The 19,570-nt window shown below is 43.6% G+C and overlaps 1 protein-coding gene across 2 annotated transcripts in view; it reads right to left on the bottom strand.

Annotated features, from left to right (window-relative positions):
- Positions 1-19,570, bottom strand: part of PTPRA (protein tyrosine phosphatase receptor type A) — a 256,654-nt gene that overhangs the window by 209,703 nt on the left and 27,381 nt on the right. The gene's annotated exons all lie outside the window — the stretch shown is intronic.

Below are 19,570 nucleotides of genomic sequence, written 5' to 3'. Positions count from 1 at the left end.
CAAAACCAGAAAATGCAGGACCATAAGCCTGCCCACAATGTCATTTTAATAGCTAGGGCTTTTTTTACACTAGAAAAAGATTTGAGCAAGAGTTAGTGTTTCCTATTAGTTCCATAGCATCTATGGCCTTGTTAAAAACTTTGTGCATGGAGAGCAAGGGCTTCAGTGGAGTTTTAAAGCAGGGGAGGAGTAAGAGTCCTTCTCTAAGTCACTCATACGGATGCTGAATTCCTCCAAGATGAGGAGGAGTTCTGTGAATTTTATCATCCTACCAGATGGAGTCTCTCACATCTGCTCTGGGAAGCTGTAGGTGTGTCCAGAGATTTATAGATTAAGCAGGATACCCAGGTTAGTCTTGTCTCTGGAGTCACAGATGAAGTGGATATACCATTTTGATCTGAATAAAGCTTTCCTTGCATTTGAGTCCAGAAGATAGGTATCACCCCCATTTTACAGAAGGGGAAATACAGGTAGAAAGGAGGGGAAGTAACGTGTTCAATGTCACATTGAGACAGTAGCAAGGCCATAAATAGAGCTGTGGTCACTCAGTCGTCAGTCCTCTGCCTTAGCCATAAAAAAAGAAAAAAAAAATCCTTCCTCCCCATGCACAACTAATGGCCATTCTTCCTGGCAGGAGGAGTCAAGCAGGAAAAGTCAAGCAGGAAAAGCACCAAACAATTCTGTTTTAACTGCAGACCCGACAATAGCCTGCATGATCGGAGCATTTTCATCTTATCCTTTTCATTTCCCTCCAGCTTTGGCTAAGAGGAGCCAAACACAAATGAAGATGCATTTTTAGCACATTGTTTTATCATGAATAATTGTTCAGAATTTAGCATCCATTTTTATCACTTTTAATAATGATTTGATTTTTTTTTAAGTTATCAGTAGATCTCAACAGAACTGAAAATTTTTCTGTACACACTGAAGTGCTCCTGGATTTATCCAAGCTGAACAAGTCGCCCTCAGATTGAAAAGGGAACCTCCAACTCTGAGTGAGTTTATATTGTTGAAATGAAGCTAAGCAGGCAATACAGTAAGTGTAGATGAAACTGCACCCAGACTTTACTCAGAAGGTCAAACTGGAAACTGTGTGAGGGCCACACCTATGTGGCCCTCAACAGGGCAGACAGACAGTAGCAAGGATAAGGGCAACTGCATTTATAAGACCACGGTGTCAGCAGGCAATGCTGTATCATGATCCAGACAACTGACAGGAAATATAGATTCCAGCAACGAACACGCAATGATTCTCTTCCGCCTGAGCTGAAGTCTTCACAGACTGTCCCTCAGTAATGGAGAGGTAGTCTGCCAGCCTTTGACTGTCCTTGAAATGGAGAGTCTCACGCACAGACACATGCATGTGCTTCTTAGGGGCATACTGTGTACACTCCCTCTGGAGAGCCCTCATGTCTGTCTCACTACCTCCACGCACACTCTGCTCAAGGCCCAATGCTATGGATGAAATTCTTTTCAGAGCCCATCTACGCCATTCCTTAATTGGCCGGGGTGTGTGTGTGTGTGTGTGTGTGTGTGTGCGCGTGCGTGTGCGTGTGTGCATGTGCGCGCGCAGAGCATCAAACCACACCTCATCGGGGGGGGGGTCCACATGCTGTCTTCACAGCCCACCTTGAGGCAAAATAACTCACCCTAGATCTACAATAACTACACTGCAATGGTTCCCCAAAATCACCTGCACTGTAACCTTTAGGGGCTTCAGAATGAGCAGCCAGCTAAACAATGCTCCTTTAATCAGGACACATTTGTTCACTGGCAGGTACCTGAGGTCCTCATGGCTCTAGGTAGAGTATGCAGACAAGAAAGCAGCCAGAAATACTGATGCACCAAGGGATCCAATTAACTTGCTGATCCTGGTGAGGTGCTAACATCCTATTAACATGGTAGGTGCTGAATGTGTATAAAGGTATGCTAAGCAAAGGAAATAGAACAGTTCAAGGAGAAAAAGGATGCTGGTGCCTACATGTAAAGGAAGTGCTTGGAACATAATTATCCAATCCCAGTGTAAGCAGCAATGTCAAGATTACATGTCTAAAACTGATCATTAAAGATCCATGTTGCTTTTTGCCAGCTGCTGCCCTGACTGCATCTCAGCTTGGGTAACCACATTCTGTCTTCATTAAAATGCTCTCCCCAGTCATTTCTGTTGTCTACAGAGAGCCAGTTCAGATCAGGTTCAAACATAGCAGCTCCAGCCTACACCAATTTCTTATTTGCCCTAGTATTCTTCACCTACTGTTCCTAACTTATGCATCTTGCTGTGCAGTTGTTAAGCAGGGATGTTTTCCACAACAGAGGTGGTAGAATTTCAATAGTGGGTTTAGTGATCCCACAGTTCAGGCAGCAGTGTATAAAGCATGTCAGGATCCATTCAACATGAAATAGAATTCCTTAGATCTGTTCATCTCAGGACAGCATAACTTCCCTCCCAAAGATACAGAAAATCACCACATGCGCCTGACAAAGTGGGTATTCACCCACAAAAGCTTATGCTCCAATACGTCTGTTAGTCTGTAAGGTGCCACAGGACTCTCACTTTTTAGATGATCATCATATAATCACGTAGGCAAGGACTGATTGTAGGGGCTCTGCTTCCTTACCACACAAAACAGGATCTCAGCACACTCCAAACATTTAAGTTCGACTGCACCTCCACGAGTTGGATAAGAATTTTTCTTCATCGGAGATAACCTGAGATTTGCACTAGGTCTGAAGGAAAACCTGCGTCTGTGCCAGAAATAGTACCCAGGACTCCTAATCCTGTACTTTAATCACAACTAGATCATCCTTTCCTGATGCAGGGGACCATGACTTGGGGAGCTTACGGTTTACAAGCCTGTATAAAAGTAGCCTGACAAGTATCTCACAGGCACAGCTCCCCCAGTGGGATGAAAGCATGCTGCCAGGACAGCAACAGGTCTCCCAACAGAGAGACTTTCCTTCTCTCCCTGCAAGTATCTGCAAGGGCAGAAAACTGGAAGAATTGATTTGAAAAGGGGAAGAGAAGAAAAGGAAAAACACAGTTGACGACTTTTTATAGTGTTTAGTTAATGAAGCACAAACTGAGCACAAGCTGGTGTGTTCTACATAGCCCATCTGTTTTGTCTTCAATCAAGCTATTTCCCATAACCAACAATTTTCAATGCAGACCTATCTGCATGCTAGCAAGCTAGGAAGGAATTCAGACCAGACACACTAAGCCTGATATGCTTTCCTATCACACACTGCATCATTGCTTCCCTTCAGAAAAACCACAGACTAGATCAGTGGTTCTCAAAACTGTGGGTCTGAACCCCGTTTTAATGGGGTTGCCAGGGCTGGCGTTAGACATGCTGGAGTCTGGGGCTGAAGCCAAAGTCCGAGCTCCGCCACCCAGGGCTGAAGCCCCTTCAACTTCAGCCCTGGGCAGCAGGGCTCAGGTTTTGACTTTAGCCATGGGCAGCGGGGCTCAAGTTACAGCCCCCACTCCCACCCAGGGCTGAAGCCCTCAAGCTTTGGCTTTGGCCCTCCTTCTGGGCAGCAGGGCTCAGGCTTCGACCCAACTGCCATGCTTCAATCCCCCTTCCCAGGGTCGTGTAGCCATTTTTGTTGTCAGAAAGGGGTCGCAGTTCAATGAAGTTTGACAAACACTGGACTAGTGGAATAAGGGATGGATGGTTAATTATAGGCAGGGGTGGCAGCATTGCCTATTAAGGTTGTGTCACAATTCCTCATTATAAGACCCTGTTATCAGTTGCTTATACTTTGCCAAACTAACCTTTCAGAGTGAAGTTTTCCATGTTGGGTGTCTCTCAGACTGAATTTTTTTTTTTTGGAGAAGGACTCAGCCAAAATGTCTCAGCTGTTTCCAAGAATGAGGCTAGGAAAAATGCGCTTTTCAATGATAAAAAGGTTTTGACAACTTTTTCTTTGGAAAGCTCTACCACCCTCATGCTTTGGAGAAGGGACTTGAAATTTGGCAGAAGTGGCTTGCGTTTCAGGGATGTGCTTTCTGTCATTCCTGGGAAAGTCCAACCAAATCTGTTATAAGCCTTTGTAAGTTCTCCCCCCACTCCATGCACTTTGCACATGATTAGTTTACACTTCCTAGAGTCTAATATCCAAAAGCCTCAGAAGACTGTCCTCACAGAGAATGCTTGGCGGCTCACTCTCAGCTCCTAGTGCTAGCCAGACTACATATGCATCATCATCACAGAGCAACTAGCATGTTTCCTCCAGTCCAAGGCTAGAGGGGCAAAGCCAGATTCTCCCTGCAATGCCTGCTCCTAGATGCTCCAGTGTGGGGCTGGGCACTGGAACAGAGAGCAGGAAGCCCATTTCTTCTATGCTCTTGATGAGCCCCTGGTGCCACCCAGGCAGCATGGAGAAGGAAGCAGTCTGATTCAAGTGCCAAGGGGACAAGAGTCAGACCTAGGACAGTAGATTGGGACAAGAAGCCTGGGGCAGAGACTGAAACTGGAGACTGGCAAGGGAGAGGAGCGGGGGTAGAGACTAAGGGGTTGTCTAGGCTTAAAGAATACAGTGGCACAGTTGTGTCACTGCAGCTGTCCTACTGTAGCACTTCAGTGTAGACACTACCTATGCTGACGGGAGGGGTTCTCTGTCGCTGTAGGTATCAACCTCCCAAAGAGGTGGTAACTATATCAACAGAAGATGTCTTCTGTTGACCTAGTGCTATCTACACTAGAAAATTAGGTTTTCTTAATGCCATCACTCAAGGGTGTAGATTTTTCACACCCAACTGACATAGTTAAACTGACTTAATTTTCTAGTTTAGACTAGGACTAGGGTGAGGGGCAGGGAGGAAACAGATCTGACAAGGAGCCAGGGGAGAAGACAAGACAAATCAGAGGGGAAGCCTGGGTAGGGAGTCTAGGAATAGGGCCCAGTAGGGATGGGAAACATGAAAGGAGAGGACCAGCGACTGGAGGTCACTTTCTCCAATCCCTTGCCTCATTCATAATACACCTTCCAACTAATGAGGTGGGGGTTTACAGTTTCCTTCACTACACACCAACAGCACAACTCCTGGACACTAAATGAAGCATGGGTCTTGTAGGAAAAAAAAAAAAAACAAAACAGTATGTGATCATGTAATTAAAGACTATCAATGTGTACTCAAAGGGGCCAAATTACAGTTGCATAGGCAACTTTAAATTCCAGCATCCCTAACTTTTAAGGGCTTGACTTTGCAACCTTAATAATGTTCTGAACATGGTTTTTTTTGTATGCAATATCATAGATTGAACTAGTGCCTACAGTGGGCACTGAAGATCCTCCCTAACCCAAAGAGCATGCAGTTAGAGGTACAGAAGTCAAGAGATGTGGGCTCAATTTCTAACTCTGCCTCAACTTCTCTGATGGTAGGAAAGCTACATATGGACAGATTTTTAAAAGTATTAGCAGCTAAAGATGCATGTTCCTAGTGGTATTTTCAAAAGCCTAAACGTCAGGCATTTTTGAAAGTCTCACTAGGCACTTAGCAATACAGATAGGTGCCTAAATACCTTCAAAAATCTGTACCTTGGATGTGGTCTCGATTATTAGTTTGGTCTGGCTGTAACTTAATTTATTGCCAATTAACTTGAGTTAACAAATGTGCCTCTCCATGCTAATCTAGACATGCCACAAAAAGGTGTGTTTCCAATTTGTTTCCCTCAGAGGCACCCAAATAACTTGAGTTACAACAAGACCAAAATCTGTGATCTAGGAAAGGCCCTTAATCTGTGTTTTTGCTTTCTTGTCTGTACAGAGACTAGGATAAATACCTTAGAGGAGTGTTGGAAAACTGAATCAAGTTATGTTTATCCTTCATTTTAGGATCTTCCAATGGCAAGTGCCAAGAATTATTTACAGGGAACTCTGGGATTCAGATTTCATCTGTTTTGAACCAGCTTTCCTATACTGAGGTTATAGATGCAGCCAACTCATATTAAACAAGTGCAGGAAACCAGTTTACAGAAGTCATGCCAGCTGCATGTCCAGTAATACATGAAACAGATGTTTCACAGAGGTGTGAGGCTAGTGCAAACTCGTTTAAACACTATTGTAGCTACATTACATGAATCTAGGGTAAACCAGCACCATTAAAAGACAGTTACCTGTTCCATAACTGGCGTTCTTCGAAATGTGTTGCTCACGTCTATTCCACAGTAGATGTGCGTGCTTGCCACGTGCGCTGGTGCCGGAAGTTTTTCCCTTAGCAGTACCCGTACTGGGGAGCACCGTTGCAACCCCTAGAGTGGCGCCTCTATATCACACTATAAGGGGAGCTGCGTGCTCCCCCACCCTCAGCTACTTCTTGCCGGACAACTCTGACAGAGGTGAAGGAGGGCAGGATGTGGAATATACATGAGCAACACATCTTGAAGAACACCAGTTACGGAACAGGTGACTGTCTTCTTTGAGTGATTGCTCATGTGTATTCCACAGCAGGTGATTCCAAGCTATAGCTGTTGGAGGTGGGTAGGAGTTACGAGTTCCCAGGACGCAGTACTACCCTGCCGAACCAGGCATCATCCCTAGCCTGGGAGACGACCACATAATGTGAAGTAAATGTGTGAGCTGAGGCCCAACTGGCTGCCCTACAGATGTCCAGGATAGGGACATGAGCTATGTAGGGCGCCGATGAGGCATGAGCCTTCGCTGAAGGAAACCTCTCCCAGATAATAGCATGTGCGTATGCACAAGGAGATCCAGCGGGAAAGACGCTGGGTGGAGATTGGTTGCCCTTCACACACTCGGCTGAGGCAACAAAAAGTTGCGAGGATTTCCAGAACGGCTTAATCCGATCCAGATAAAAAATCAGTGCCCTACGCACATTGACTGTGTGATGGCGGCGTTCCTCATTGGAGGAATGGGGCTTAGGACAGAGCACGGGAAGAAAGATGTTTGTTCCATATGGAAGGTGGAGACCACCTTTGGGAGAAATGCCGGATGTGGGCGAAGCTGAACTTTATACCTGCAGAAGACCATATATGGGGGTTCCAAGGTCAGGGCCCTGAATTCAGAGGCATGACGGCTGAAGCGATCGCTACAAGGAAGGCCACCTTCCATGAGAGGCGAGACCAGGAACACGTGGCCAAGGGTTCAAAGGGAGGCCCTGTGAGGTGGGACACCACCAGGTTTAGGTCCCATTGTGACACAGGGAGTCTAGCATATGGGACTGAATGGTCAAGGCCTCTCAGGAAGCAGGAGATCATGGTATGAGAGAAGACCAAGTGTCCTTGCACCAGCGGGTGGAAGGCCGATATGGCTGTCAGGCATATCGTGACAGAGGTGGGTGCCAGCCCTTGGGTCCTAAGGGATAGGAGGTACTCAAGGATGAGCTGGAGCCGACAATGGGGAGGCTCCCCGCTCCACATCCCACGGGGAGAATCTGGACCACTTCGCCAGGTATGTCAGGCGTGTGGACGGCTTCAGACTTTCCAGAAGGACCCACCTGACCTGCTCTGAACACCTCCCATCCTCCTCATCTAGACACTGAGCAACCACGCTGTCAGGTGGAGCTCTGCCAGACTGGGATGGAGGTGGCAGCCTCCATCCTGGGAGAGGAGGTCCGGGCAAAGTGGTAGCCTCCTCCGTGGGGCTGCCAAGAGGGGCAGGAGGGTCCCGTACCAGTGTTGGCGGGCGCACACTGGGGCTATAAGGATGATGCACGCTTTGTCCGTTTTTACTTTTTGCAGGACTTTCCAAATAAGGGGAAATGGTGGGAAAGCGTAGAAAAACTGCCTGACCATTGTAGGAGGAAGGCATCCGAGATCATATCCTCCCTGCTCCCCCCCACAGCAGAACCAGGGGCAACCCTGGTTCAGGCGGGTTGCAAAGAGGTTGACCTGGGGAACTCCCCATTCTTGGAAGAGCCAGTGAGTGACCTCCAACTGGAGCGATCACTCATACTGAGGGGAGAAAACCCTGCTGAGGCGATCGGCTTGCGCATGCCCCAAGCCCACTCTAAGTACTAAAAACTACAAACTCTAGTGAATGGGACTACTAAGGATGATTAGAAAGGCTGCAGCAGAGCCAGAGCATGAAGTTCCAACCACCTTCACTGGCGGCAAGAAGGAACTGAGGGTAGGGGGGAGTGTGCAGCTCCCCTTGTAGTGTGATATAGAAGTGCCACTCCAGGGGTCGCAGCAAGTCCTGCTAAGGCAAAAACTTCCCGCACTGGTGCACGTGGTGAGCACGCACACCCACTGTGGAATACACCTGAGCAATCACTCAAACAAAAATTTTAACTCTGGCAAATGAAGTGTAAAAATATCATTAGGAAGGCCAAAAAAGAATTTGAGAACAGTTAGCCAAAGACTCAAAAAGGAATAGCGCAAAAAAAAAAAAAAAAAAAACAACCAAACCCCACCACACACACTCACACACATTAAGTACATCATAAGCAAGAAGCCTGCTAAATAAGCAGTGGGGCTCCTGGATGATCAAAATGTTAAAGGAGCACTCAAGAACAATAAGGCCATTGCAGAGAAACTAAATGAATTCTTTGTATTGGTCTTCATGGTTGAGGCTGTGAAGGCCATTCCCAAACCTGAGCCATTCTTTTTAGGTGACATTTAGAGGAGGTTTTGGAACAAATTGATAAACTGTAATAAGTCATCAGGACCAGATGGTATTCACCCAAGAGTTCTGAAGGAATTCAAATGTGAAATTGCAGGACTACTAACTGTAGTTTGTAACCTATCATTTAAATCAGCTTCTGTACCAGATAACTGCAGGATAGCTAAGGTGACACCAATTTTTAAAAAGGGCTCCAGAGGACATCCCGGCAATTACAGGCCGCTAAGCCTGACTTCAGTAACAGTCAAACTGGTTGAAAATATAGTGAAGAACAGAACTGAGAGAGACATAGATGAACATGATTTGCTGGGGAAGAGTCAACATGGTTTTTGCAAAGGGAAATCATGACTCACTTGTCCACTAGAATTCTTTGAGGGGGGTCAAACATACATGTGCACAAAAGCTCTTAAGTAAGCAGTCATGGGATAAGAGGGAAGGTTCTCTAATGGATCAGTAGCTGGTTAAAAGATAGGAAACAAAGGGTAAGAATAAATTGTCAGTTTTCAGAATTAAGAGGCAAAATTGTGGCGTCCCACAGGGGTCTGTATTGGGACCAGTCTTATTCAACATTCATAAATGATCTTGGAAAAAGGGATAAACAGTGAGGTGACAAAATTTGGAGATGACAAAACTACTCAAGCAGTCCCAAGCAGACTGCAGAGAGTTACAAAGGGATCTCACAAAACTAGGTGACTGGACAACAAAATTGCAGATGAAATTCAATGTTGATAAATGCTAAGTAATGCACATTGGAATCCCACAACCCCAACTACGCATCTAAAATGATAGGGTCCAAGTTAGCTGTTACCACTCAAGAAAGATCTTGGATTCATTGTGGATAGTTCTCTGAAAAACATCCACTCTACGTGAAGTGACAGCCAAAAAAAAAAAAAAAAAAAAAAAAATCTAACTATGTTGGGAATCATTAAGAAAGGGATAGATAAGATTACAAAAATATATTGCCTCTGTATAAACCCATGGTATACCCACATCTTGAATACTATGTGTAGATGTGGTCGCTCATCTCAAAAGAGATATTAGAATTAGAAAAGATTCAGAAAAGGAAGAACAAAAATTATTAGGGGTATGGAACAGCTTCCATGCGAGGAGAGATTAACAAGACTGGGACTTTTTAGTTTGGAATAGAGACGACTAAGGGGGGATAGGAAAGAGGTCTATAAAATCATGATGGGCATAGAGAAAGCAAATAAGGAAGTGTCATTTACACCTTCTCATAACACAAGAACTAGGGGTCAACAAATGAAATTAATAGGCAGCAGGATTAAAACAAACCAAAAGAAGTAATTCTTCACAAAGTGCACAGTCAGCCTGTGGAACTCTTTGCCAGAGGATGTTGTGAAGGCCAAGACAGGGGTCAAAAAAACTAAAAAAAATTCATTGAGGGACCTATCCTCCATGGCTACTAGCCAGGATGGGCAGGGATGATCCATCCCCTGTGGCCCTGTTTGCCAGAAGATGTGAATGGGCCACAGGGGATGGATCACTTGATCGCTATTCATTTCCTCTGAAGCACCGAGCATTGGCCACTGTCGGAAGACAGGTTACTGGGCTAGACAGACCTTTGGTCTGACCCAGGATGGCCATTCTTATGTTAATTGGGGGAATCATTCCTATTGCGGCCTTGTTTATTTGTGCTGGCAAAGTGCAATCTGTGAAGTCATGAAGAAGTGTTGCATCCTCCTTAATGGATACATACATACGCAAGAGGACAGAGTTAATATTGCACATGCAGCACTGAACTCTGGCATGGCCTGACTCTTGCACACACACACACACTAGGTAGCCTGAATATACTAGCAATATCTTTAAAAAAACTGAATTACTACAACTCAGGATAGTGCTGTAACATGTAAGTGGATGTTCACAACACAAAGTCTCATTACTGCAACACTTTTCTTCAAGATCTTTAATATTTATTAATATTAAAATAGCATCTAAAGCAGCGTTTGTCAAATGAGGCCACTGTGGCTTTATGTGGCAAGTATTTTAGGAAAAATTGTCAGAGCGGCCACCAGCAAGAGCTGGTGGCCATACTCTGAGGCCACCAAAAAAATTGTTGATAGAACCCCTTATCTACAGGTTAGGGCTCCCCTGTGTAAGACAGATCCCAGCCAAAAGTTTACAATCTATACAGAGAAGACAAAGGGTGAGAAGAGAAACTGAGGCACGGAAGTGTAACATGACTTGCCCAATGTCACATAGGAGGTCAATGGCAGGGCCAGGAAAGGACCCAAGAGACCTGTGTTCAGGTCTAGTGCCCCAATCCACCAGATCACACCACCTCAGAAGTTTTGCTGAATCTTCACAGATGCCTCTGAATCTATTTAAAGCAGCACTTGCAGAAGCAGATTGGGTGAGATTCAATTTACTGAGTCAATTCATTAATTGCCAAGTATGTGTCACTCCGATTACTGCACATGCACTTTTGACTGGCATGCGCACACACATATTTGTAAAAATCTTCCATTTTATTGATTTAAGATATTTGTAATGCAAGTAAGTCCATTTTACTTTTTAAAATAAAAAAAGTAAAGTATTTTACATGGATGCATCCCTTTTAAAATATATGGGTCTGATTCTGCTCTCAATGGAGTAAAATAAGGAGCAGCTGCATTAAAAACCATTGAAATTATACTGGTGCAACTGTGATCAGGATGAGACCTCTTTACTCTCAAGATAGCACTCACCTATCTATGCCAAAAGCGAGAAGGGGGAGGAATAAATCTTGTCCTGGAAGGGAGGGGACCCCTTCCCCGCCCCCCCCTCCCAAAAAAAGAAAAAAATCAAGGGAACTATTGAAGTGACCCACTCTTACCAGAGCCTTTAGTCCAAGCTATAAGTGATCCTAACCGAAGCCACGGGAAAGGTATGAACTCCTCCCACCATCAGGAAAATCCCTGAAGTCTCATCAAAATCTTTTCTTTACAAAAAATAAATAAATGGAATCAATGTCCAAATCATACTTACAGTTCACATAAAGTGCTGGAAGGCAATTTTCAATCTCTGCGTAAAGTCTGTGTGTGAAGTGCAGAGCCAAGCAAATTTTAAAGAAGCGTCTCCTCAGTCATTCTAAAGGAAGAACAGCCCCCCAGAAATACAAATAAATAAAAGGAGTATATGGAGCTGCTTGTGATCAGCCATGTGAGCAAAGGAAGAGTATTATCTGAGAACAAACATTATCCTAATGCTTTTGAGAGATGCTCAGTAACTATTAATTCTTCAGAAGATACTGACAAACTCCTCCACAGTCAGAATTAGAGTTCTGGTTGGCATCAGCCTTTAGTCCATTCGGGTAGGGTAAGGGAAAAAACCCAATCTACTTCTCTCAATTTCCTTCATTTGAGGATTCTTCTCCTCAGGTTTAGATTTGTGAAGAATTCTGACCTTTTAAATGCTGAGATAGTAGGCAGATCCTATCTAAGCAACAAGAACCCCATCCCTTCCAGGCTGGAAGCATTAGAGATTAAAGTCTTCCAGTTATCAGCAGTACAGGTAAACATATCACTACACCAGCATTCTCCAAGGATGAAAGGGGAGTTCAGTTTCCATCGCTCATTCAGCCAGGTCACTTGCTCTCTCCTGAGACTAGTAACATGAGATTAGAATTGCCAAAGGGTGTGGTGGTCCTTTTGAAATAACAGCACTACCACCACCAAACAGCTCTCACATCTACACTAGTGACTAACCATTACTGACATGGAGTGAAATCCTACCTGCATTTAAGTCAATGGGACCAGGATTGCACCCTCAGATTTAATACAAGCCTAGATATGAAAGGCTCTAAATATCCCCATAACCTATTTCTAAACTAATCTCTGGTCTAAGCTATAAAGCTTTAAAGACAAGATCCTTCCTAGAGAAGGAGGATATTACTGAGGTGCTGAACCGGTACTCAGGAGATCTGGGTTCAATCCATGGCTCTGCTACCGACTTACTTTGTAACCTTGGGCAAGTTATTTAATCTCTCTGTACCCCAGTGCCTTATCTATAGAATAGGGATAATAATCCTTCCCAGCCTTATAGGAGTGTAGTGATGTTAAACCCAAAAATATAGATACGAGGTGCTCAGATACTGCATTAATAAGGTTAATAGAAAAAAGCATGCACACACACATGCTCTAAATAAAATATGTCCTTGAATTGGCCGAACAAAAGTTTTTTGATCAAAAAAGTTATTTTAAAAAAAAGGGACAAGTCTTTCACAATCTTAATGTTTTAGAAAAGAAGAAAAAAGCAGGATAGCTGCTTCCAGATAATTCCTACACAGGTGTAGAGTTGGCATCTTTTCATTGAAGAGAGCAAGAGTCAGGCCTTCACAACATAATCCTTGTTTTCCCTCTACCGCATCAGGGAGAGGGAAAATGAAACAGAATAAAAAGATCTCTTTTGGGAGAGACCAAACCATGCCTGGGAACATGTGCAAGAGAAATGTCAGCCAACATACTGCTCAGACAAGTACAAGTACATTTATAAAGAGATGGGCCCAAATACCCACAGACCTTAGAGAAGTTCGGATGTGACCTCAACAGCCCAGACCCATTTCTAATACTATTCAGAAACCTTTTCTCCCCTTCTGTCACATTACTAGAGATGTCCTCATGAAAATGGCACTGATCAATCAGATTCCACTGCTTAGTCTCACTACCTGAGCCCATAATCCTGTTTGTAACTAGAGACAAATACCCTCCCACCCCCACCCAGAAATTCAAATTGTAATGTTCCAAAAGTTTGGGGAGGTTTGACTCCTGGAGTGTGTTTTGGACTCATCTCTAGGCTGAATTCTATATTACTCTTAATCCCCACATTCTTAAGGGAGTAAGTGGAAATATTGGTGCCATCCATAAAGAATACAGGATTCATTCCTCTATTTATAACATTGTGGTTGCCATGATTATGATTATGAAGTCATGCACAGGGGATTGTGACTTCAGGTGGGGATTAAGCAGCATGAAATCCTAGGGAACAGATTTTATTTAAGCCTCCCTAGTGATTAAATAAAAGGGGGAAGAGAAATACAGTGTAGCTAGAGCCCCTCATCCCAAAGAGTTATTACCAGCACAGACAGAACATGATCTCTCCTGTTCTGTAATCACTAGACTAATCAGGACTTATGAATTCAGTAGCATTTGCTCACTGCGAGACCGTGGGCAAGTCACTTACCCTTCCTCTCAGGTTTCTCCCTCTGTAAAATGGGGATAAGAAGTTACAGGTAATGTTTTGTGGGCAGAACTCCCTTTTGCCTGTGAAAAGTTTTCTTAAAAGTTAACAACTGGAATCAGACAGATTCAAAATACAGAAAATGCAGCGTTGAAGTTATTAGAAAAGAAACTTGGGAGCAAGCCAATGATGCACAGAAAAGTTAGGAAAGCCACCAATGCTTCTGAACAGGAAAAAAATCAGAGGTCACCACAAGGTCTGATTCTTAAAATTAGCTATGAAAGGTGCATTAGATCGTCTTGTCCCCTAGAGTGTGGTTTCTCAAGCAGGGGTCGCCGCTTGTGTAGGGAAAGCCCCTGGCGGGCCAGGCCAGCAAGTTTACCTGCCCTGTCCTCAGGTCTGGCCAATAGCGGCTCCCACTGGCCGTGGTTCACCACTGCAGGCCAATAGGGGCTGCTGGAAGCAGCGGTCAGTAAATCCCTCGGGCCTGCGCAGCTTCCTGCAGCCCCCATTGGCCCGGAGCAGCGATTCTTGGCCAGTGGGAGCCACGATCAGCCAGATCTGCGGACGGGGCAGGTAAACACACTGGCCTGGCCGGTCAGGGGATTTCCCTACACAAGCAGCGACCCCTGCTTGAGAAACCCTGCCCTAGAGTATGTCATCTCCTAATGTTTTGTCCATACCAGTTTTAACTGCCAAAAACAGTAGGTTTTTACTATCATTAGCCTTGCAAAGACAGTCCATGGAGGAGCAATCTGGATTTTCTTCTGCCTTGCACATTAAAAATACAATTATCAGTTGATGTCTGATCGCAGAATCTTTATGATAGGTGATGCTGTAAGATGCAGAAAAACAGCTTGATTTTCAGATGGAGTTACAAATATTAATACAACTCTTTCAAGTCTCAGTATTCACAGACCAGCAAGACTAGGTATGTGAAAATGCCGAGGAAAGAACATCCTTTAGAATAATTTATTCTGAGCCACGTTTTTTAAAAGGCAAATACGATGCAGGGCTCGTGCAAAGCATTTGTACACCTCAACATTTTGAAAGGAATGCATGGCTCACATGCTCTTGAATCCGCTGTGTCCACTTTCTGGAGGTGTACGGTGGTGGTTTCAGTAAGGAAGGGAAATTTTAGGTATTAGAAATTAAAGCAAATGACAAAAAGGATATAGTTAATCTAGCAAAGTCTGCAAACACAGCTAGGTTCTCAGATATGTCATTTCAGCTTGCTGAAATTCTGAACTGACTTTGGGGAATGGTAACTGGTCAAGGCCAATATAATAAGTTTGGCACTATAACTAGCCTTATACACCTGGGTACTCATTAAGGGTATTTTTGAAAGCACCTTTTTACCCTCTGCACAGGCTCCAGGCTACTGACCAGAGTCCTGCTGCCACTTTGCAGCCCTCCCCACCTGATTATGCACTGAATAGGCTAGGTCACAGGAGCTGATGCCTCACATGGATCTAGAAGAGCTATTTGATTCAATTAACATAAAATGGAGCACAGAATTGACGTGACAGTACATTTGGTTTCTCCTATTTCCAGAATGTGGTAACAAACGACTGGCAGAGCTGCCTCTACTGGGGACTTCTGACCATGTCTTAAACTCTCAGGCTCTGATCCTACAAGATAAGAGGCTCAGCGTTCTCAGTTTTCAGTGAAATCAAAGAGAGCTGAAGGTAACCAGCATCACGCAAGACTGAGCTCTTCGATAACTACTAGTAAACATCACAGCAGCAAAACAGAGAGACTAGAGACATCTGAATGCAGGTAGTCATACAAAAAATTCTCTCTGGATGTCTACTATTCATCTTTCCATCTCAACCTAGAACTTGGTGCACACCACCAAGGAAGGAAGGATGGTCCAGTACTTAGGGCAAATTCAATTCCTTGGTCTGCCACAGACTTTGTGTGACCTTGAGTAAGTCACTTTGTCTTTGTGTCTTGGTTCCTCATCTGTAAAATGGGGACAATAGCACTGCCCTACCTCACAGGGGTATTGTGGGTAACTACATTAAAGATTATGAGGTGCTCAGAGTACTTATGGCCCCAATTACTGTAATTAGATAAACAATGCAGCTGCTTGCCAGCTCCAGACAGGCTGCCACTGGGCAGGACATGGAACCCTAGCTCTGGATGGTAGCAACCAAACAGAAGAGGCACCTCCCAGACTCTATGCTACCCCAGGTTGGTTCTGCTTCCAGTTGAAAGTCGTGTGTTTCATGTGTCATGGAACATGAAATAAAAAGACACAGCTGGCAACTGCAATTCACATGCGAGGCATGGGAGTGGGGCAATTCACCTGATAAAACTATTAGAGATCATGATTTCGTTAGTAATAACAGGACAGAGAACCATATGGCTTGGTTTAAGAGTTTGATAATGGGATACAGAGATATTCACCCTCATATTACAAGTAAAATCTGAGATCTTTATGAAAGGTAACAACATAAATCCAGCTTAGCAACTGATCAAAAGCTGTTGCTGTTCACCAGTCTGGTATGTGAAGTGAGCTGGTGGGTCCCTCTCCAATTCGTAACTGGTGCCCACATCAGACAAAATATCATCATGATTTGCACTAACTGACCCATCTGGTCAGCTGTTCCAGCAAAGGGGTCAAGGATTGCATGGGAGAATGAACTCCTTTGACCTCCCTTCAACATGGCCATTTTGGGTCACACATTAGGCACGTTGGCTGGAGAACTTGCATTGCTACTCATGCTGTAACTGTCCTACGAACAGAGGCTTTCAGCCTTCCAGGATGTCTACCAAGTTAATATCTTTCAGCAATACTGGAGGCAGATTTAATTTTAAAATTGACCACCACACTGGAGAGAACAAGCTACGTAGCTTGAACTAACTAATAAAATTGCTCTAATTCCTCTTTGCTTACTGGCTATTTAAAATGACCAATGGTAGCCAAACCTTAATAAATGGGAACACACTGGGGAGAAAAACAGAATTATTGAACTGCAACAAACTGAAGAAAGTCCACAAGATCAGGGAGGTATTAAAATTCTGGATCCATCAGCTGAAGCCAGAAAAGATTTTAAAAACCTCTTTGCATTAGAAGCAGCTAAAAAACTAATATACAAAACAAACAAACAAACAAAAGGCACAGCTCGAGGGAAGCAAAGTTATGAATGGGATAATACTACTGGTAAGCTTTTGACGGCTGCTGCGAGTAGGGGTAGACCCAACTTATGAATAGGTTAAAAAAATTAAAAAAGGAGGGGAGGGACTGACTCTATGCAGTTATCTGGCTGAAATCAGACAGATTCTACAGAACCCAGTGAAGTTGGACTCTTCAGTGGGGAAACCTAAAGAGAAGAATAAGGCTAGCTGGACTTTTCTGAATTAAACAAAAACCCTTTCTTTCAAAAGCTGAGCCTGAGTCAAGACATACAGATTCACATCCCACTTTCCCCAAAGTTAAGAGGTGTCCCAATACATTATAGAGATAGAGCAGAAAGCCAGGTCCTGAAGTTCAGAGACGGACTCATCCAACACACTGCACACAATTTGAGCTCTGAACTGGATTTAATTGGTTTTCTTTACCTTTTTCTCACAAGAACAGATCTGGAAGAGTCCATAGATCTACAGCTCTCCCTAACCCCTCTCTTCTTTCACCCAGCCTCACATCTGTCCCAGGCAAAAGGAGTCGAACTTCTCTGAAGCTTGGATGTGTTCCGATTCACTGTTTCAGGTCAGGCCCAAAACAGAAATGGACCCAAAAGAAAGTTCAGATGAGCAATCAGGTCCAAATTTTCCCAAAGTTTTGGAGCATCCTAAGCAGTGTTCTATTGGCCTCCTGCCCCCATTTCAATTTTAATTTTAAAAAAGATGAAATTAAAGAATGCAATGTCACAATAAGACAAGGCCAGTACAGCATACATGCACAACAACCCCATTACCTCCTACTGTTTCATGGGTGCATCCAAAGCACATTGATAAATTGGGGCTGTCAGATGAATACGTGGACAGATTTGAAAAGACTGCATCCTAGATCCCGAATTCTAATGCAAAGGAAGTCACTGAGCGGACTGACTCACTGAGACAGTAGATATGATATGGCACCCTAACTGTTTAAGTCTACTAAGGTTGGTGGCAAAAAAAAAACCATCTTTGGTCTGTGCAGAGGCTGTTTACAAGGGTGCTAATGCTGGATCAAATCCTGCTTCTTTTTGCTAGCCAGAAGGATATACTATCTATACATGTTATTTAAGCAATTACATAGTTTAACTTACATTTAGTCAGATTCTTAAATTTTTACTTTATTATGTTAAGAAGTACCATTTTCTGTTTACTATGGGATGACTTAATTATTTGGATGGAAATTCTAACAATTTAAAATGCACAAAACCTTTTTTTATTCAACAAAATTACTTTAAATATGCTGGATAGATAGGGACATATGTTTATTCAAAACACATTTTGCATATAAAATTGATTATTAAACAAAAAATATCTATAATTAATTAGTTACTTGAACTGACTGACCAGAAACAATGTTTTTCGACTACTAATCTCATCCTCACATACCTAGTTTTTATTCATAGACTGGAATAAAATTCACTTCTTGAATGTCCAGTTGGCTTAACTCTGAATGAATTAGTCACTGAACTGAACTAGAAGAATATTCTGTCTGTACCTGCACAAGAGGCTGCTGCTGGCCAAAGCTAGTTTAGCACTGCTACAAACTCTGATTTCAGGTGCTCAGACAGTCAGTTGAACTACTGAACTAGTGGAACTTTCTATAAAATTTGGCAGCAAACGTACTGCTTCATTTGTTTGTGTTCGTATTTAATTTAAATGATTTTAACAGATTATAAGTGTAGGTCTTCATATAAATTAAATTTAAAATTGTCAACCTAATAAGATTTTTGCACCCTGGGGTTTGTGGAGAGAACCTCTGATTTACCACAGGTGAACTCTTATTTCTCAGGAGTTAATTTTATGGCATCTTTTTATTCCTTGCTTCATTTAGAATTTTGTTAATTATTTCTTACAAATGATTCCTCCTTTCAGAAGGGCACTGCAGGCACAACTGTGTTGACAGGTTCATAATGGTGTGCTTGTTCATAATTTGTATCCCAGTGGTGCTTAGAAGCCCTAACAAAGACTGGACTCCCATTGTGCTCTGCACTGTACAGATATAGCTAGAGACAGTTCCCTTCCCTGAAGTACCTAACATTTAAATAGACTAGACTGATAAATGAAGTATCACCCCCATTTTTATGGGTGGGCAGCTGAGGCAGACAGACTGACTTACCATAGGTTATACCAAAAGTCTGTAAGGAAAGCTGTAGATTGAACGCAGGTTTCCCAAAAACAAATCCATTACCTTAAACTAAAAGACCATCCTTCACCACAACCTAAACCCTGCAGTTGGGAGGGGCGGGGGGGAGCAGGGCAGCTGGAACTCAGATTGCCCCAGCAATTTCACTGGGAAGTTCAAGTTTGAAAGAATTCCACCTCTAAGTGAATCCCCTCACAAGTCCTCCTCTCCCCAATATTTGTGGGAAACAAGACTTCCCTCTCCCTCTCCAGCTGCTTCTTCCTAGGCCAAGTATCCTGGAGAGTCTGCAAACCTTGCAGGTACTAGAGCATCTTCTAATATCACAGGAACCAGCCTAGGTTTAACTAGGTTGGAGGCTCAGAGCAAAGTACATTACAGTTGCTCCTCCATCAGCTGGCATGTTGGCTTTCCCTACAGAAGTGATGTCAGAATGCAGATGATCCTCCATTACTGGTCAGGGGATTGATCCATCTCCCACTGGAACGCCTCTGCATCCCT

The sequence above is a fragment of the Gopherus flavomarginatus genome, chromosome 3, assembly GCF_025201925.1.
Source record: "Gopherus flavomarginatus isolate rGopFla2 chromosome 3, rGopFla2.mat.asm, whole genome shotgun sequence".
Taxonomy (NCBI): domain Eukaryota; kingdom Metazoa; phylum Chordata; order Testudines; family Testudinidae; genus Gopherus; species Gopherus flavomarginatus.
This window is presented reverse-complemented; position numbering and strand designations above follow the sequence as displayed.